Genomic DNA, 4,321 nt, shown 5'->3' with positions numbered 1-4,321 from the left:
GTGGAACAGACCATAAACTACTCATATGCAATTTCTGAAATTATTGCTGTTATGTACCACAAGTCACTTCTGAGTCATAGAAACCCTATGTACAATAGCCTTGAAACCTGCTCTATCCTGTGCCAGATATACTGTCTCTGACACACATCATTTCCCAGTCACTGAATTAATCTATTTCTTCTGATGCCACTCCACGCTTTCAAGAATGCTATCTCTCTCCAAGGACTGGAAACTCTTTGAAACATGCCCAAAGTATGTCAGATGAAGCCTCAGAATCCCTGCTTCACAGGAGCAGCCTGGTTTCACCCTCTCTAGGATGAATTTGTTTGTTCTCCTGGCAGTCCATGGTATATTAAATACTCTTCTCCAGCACCACAACTCAAAGGCATCAATTCTCCTTCAGTCACCCCTAGTCATTGTCCAGCTTTCTGATGCATAACAAGTAACTGCAAAGACTTTGGCCTGGATCAGGTGCACCTTAGTCTCCAGATTGACATCACTGCTCTTCAGTACTCTGGAGAAGTCCCTGACAGCAGACTTCCCAAATGCAATTTGTCCTTTTATTTCCTAGCTGATGGTACCAAGTATGTTGATTTTGGAGCCAAGCAAATTTAAGCTATTAACAAACTCAATCTCTTCACCATTCATCTTGATGCTGCCAATCGGCCCAGTGGTGAGAAACTTTGTTTTCTTGATGTTGAGCTGCAATCCATATTGAATGCTGCAGTCCTTGTTCTTCTGCAGTGAATGTCTTAGCAGGAATGTGTCACCTATATAACCTAGGTTGTTGATTGGAGTCTTCTTCCAATCTTGATGCCACACTTCTCATACAGCCCAGCCTCCCAGATGATCTGTTCTTCATATAGATTGAAAAGTTATGGAGATAGGACACATCGCCGGCATACACCCTTCCTGATTTTGAAGCATGTGTCTCCTTGCTCTGTTCTGATGACTGTTTCATGGTCCAAGCATAGTTTTTGTATAAGCACAATAAAATATTCTGGGATTCCCATTTTTCACAGAATCATTCACAGTTTATTGTGACCCACAACAGCGAAATACATGTGTATAGTCAATGAAACACAGATAGGCATTCCTCCGGTACTCTCTGCTTTTGGTCAAGATCTATCTAACATTAGCTCTATTATCCCTAGTACCATGGCCTCTTCTAAACTCAGCCTGCACTTCAGGCAGTTCTCTGTTGATGTGCTTGTTCCAGTTGTGTTTGGATAATTTTCAACAGAATCTTGCTTGAATGTGAAATTAATTGCTGTTGTTGTTATTAGGTGCAATCAAGTTATAATATAGATGACTCATAGAGACTCTATGAACAGAAGACGTAAATACTTTCATGATTTCTCCATGTTGATAGAGTTTCCAGAGGCAAACTGTTTTGGAAGCAAATGCTACTCCTGCTTCCAAGCTTGTCTTAGTCGAGGAGCTTCAACAAACTCTGTGCATAATGGGTAACAATTATCACATCTGGCACGTAAGTGTCACAGTGTTTAACAGCACAGCAACCATAAGTTACCTTGGTACAGCAAATGGACAGACTATTGCTGTAACTTGCACTATACACTGTTGTTGGTTTCTCACACTGTTGTCCTCTCTTGTTTAGGAGGATGTAAGTCCAAATCCCATGTACCAACTTCAGAGAAATATTATTGCTTGAGGCTGTACTGAGAGAAGATCCTGGCCACAGGACGTCTGCTAAGTTATGTGGCTCACTGTCTCTGTTTACGTTGCCGACACAATGCAATAATCCAAGGTCCAGACAGGTTTCTTCTAGATCTGATTCTGTGGCAATGTTTGTTTGGAAATATTAATTATAATTATATTGCTCAATAATTTCCATACTTTGTTGGGTCTTGTTTCTTTAGAGTGGAAACAAATATAGATCTCTTCTGGTCAGTTGGTCAAGTTGTTGTCCTCCAGATTTCTTGGTACAACTTGGTGAGCACATTCTGTTTGTTGAAATATGTCAGTTGGTATATCATTAACTCTTGGGGCCTTGTTTTTGGCCAATTCTTTCAGAGCAGGTTGAACTTTCTTCATCACCAGAGGCTCTTGCTCATACGATGTTTCATGAAATTTTTCTTTGTCAGAAATTCTTTTTGGTACAGTGACTCTTCTTTTAATGATTCCTGGATCATTGAATATTCTGCCCATAGCATCTTTAAGTATTACAACTTAAAGCTTGAATTTGTTCTTAGCTTAAAATATGTTGAATGAGTTTTTCCCTTTTGATTTTCTGAGTCCAGTTCTTTGGACATTTCATTATAAACTTTTCTTTGTCTTCCCACACTGCCCTTTGAAATCTCCTGTTCAGCTCCTTACTTCCCCCCCCCCCCTTTGTTTTGGCTTCTCAGAGCTCTAGAGCAATATTCAGAGTCTCAGCTAACATCTGTCTTGGTCTTTTCTTCCTCCTCTGTCTTTGTAATGATCTTTTGCATTCTTCCTGGGTGATACTCTTGATGTCCTCTCATATCCCATCTAGTCTTTGCTCATTGGTGTTCAGGCCTCAAACCTGTTCATGAGATGGTTTTGAAATTCAGGTACGACAGACTCAAAGTTAAATTTTGGTTTCTGTAGATTTGATTTCATTTTCTTTAGCTTGAACTTGCATATGAGTTGTTGGCTGTCTGTTCCACAATAAGCACCTAGCCTAGTTTTCACAGCTGATATTGAGCTTCTCCAATGATTATTTCCATCTATATAATCAATCTGGTTCCTGTACATAATATCAGGTGAAATCTATGTGTATAGCATGTGTTTGTGTTTATTATAAAAAGTCTTTGCAATGAATAAATCATTGAATGTACAGAATTCTCTCATTCTATCTCCAGCTTGATTTCTGTCACCAAGGTCATGTTTTCCAACTATTGATCCTTCTTTCCTGTTCACAATTTTTGCATTCCAGCCACCTAATATTATTAACACTTCTTTTTTTTAATTTAGGTTGTTTATTTTTCATTTCAGTGAACATCTACAGAGATTTTGGGATTCCATTCATTCGTTGTTGCACCCTTCTCCCTGCACAAACCCCTCCACACTTCTTGATTGCATGTTCAATCGATTTCTGACTGCAAAAGTATGTAGAATTCTTCTATTTCCTTTCCTTTGGTTGTGGTTTGATGCACATATTTGAATGATAGTTGTACTCACTGGACTTCCTTGTATACATAAAGATATCATCCTGTCACTAACAATATTGCATTTCAAGATAAAATAAAATCCACAGGAACACATGTTTTATTGCAAATCATTGTCATTTGAATTGAAAACCTACCTCAGGAATAAATTTGTTGCCTTAAACACTAATGAGTGAAGATCAGATGAGCTGTTGGATGATACCAAGAATATCATCCATGGCTTTCCTCCTGAGACCCAAACACCCGTGCTTTCTGCACAGACCCCAGCCTTAGAGTACCCTCCTCCCCAGCTGATCAAAGGTCTCCACCGCCCCTGCTCCTCTCTTCCCTCTCCAGAGCACCAATTTTCAGGGGCCGTCTGGAGAAGGCCCAGGGAACCCTGACCACGCCCAACTGGCCAGATTCTGATTACCCTCCAGGCATCAAATGTTCCAGGCACATCATCTCGCCACCAGACCAGGTGATCTCGCTGACCTTCGCGAAGTTTAACCTGGAACAAGACACTTACTGCACTTACTGCAGCTATGACTTGGTCAATGTGTTCAAAGGAACCCTGAGTGACGACTCCAAGAGGCTGATGAAATTCTAGGGGGACATAGTCCCAGACACCATCTCCTCCTAAGGGAACAATCTCCTTGTCCAGTTCATTTCCAACCTCAGTATTACTGCCGATGGCTTCTCAGTCTCCTACAGGACCCTGCCTTGAGGTGCCACCAAAGAAGGGCCAGTCCACATCCCCAGAGGAGATGAAAAACCTGGTCCTCAACCCAGCCTCAAGTCAAGACCCTCCCTACCAAGCCCCAAGTACCACCTACAGAAAAATCAAAAGCCTCACCTGAGGCAGATACCAGGGTGGATCCTTAGGCACCTGCCACCCCTGCCCCAAACAGTGCCGGTGATTATGCACCTTGCAGAGCAATTTCTGTGCCAGCAACCTGGTGGAAACAGCAATAGTAAAGTCCATGGTGTGGGGCCCAAGAGAGGGCCTCACTATTAATGTCAGTCTTCTTGGTGTTTGTAAAATGAGAAATCTGGAGGTGCCCTCTCTACCCACTGATAGCAACCTAAAGTTTTATGTGCCCTTCAAGCAGTGCCTCCCAGTGAAGAAAGGAGCCAGTTATCTGTTTATGAGTCAGCTGGAAGATAATTGAGGTTAAGTTCTTCCTTTG

The 4,321-nt window shown here is 41.6% G+C and overlaps 1 pseudogene; it reads left to right on the top strand.

The window, feature by feature from the left end:
• The window catches only part of LOC102863759, a 44,461-nt pseudogene extending 40,158 nt beyond the window's left edge, over positions 1-4,303 (top strand).
• The last annotated feature ends 18 nt before the right edge of the window (positions 4,304-4,321 follow it).

The sequence above is a fragment of the Elephantulus edwardii genome, unplaced genomic scaffold (genome assembly GCF_000299155.1).
Source record: "Elephantulus edwardii isolate Elephantulus edwardi_28Jun2011 unplaced genomic scaffold, EleEdw1.0 scaffold00050, whole genome shotgun sequence".
In the NCBI taxonomy this organism is placed as follows: Eukaryota; Metazoa; Chordata; class Mammalia; order Macroscelidea; family Macroscelididae; genus Elephantulus; species Elephantulus edwardii.
Note: the sequence above shows the minus strand (reverse complement) of the source record. Positions and strands in the feature narration are given on the sequence as shown.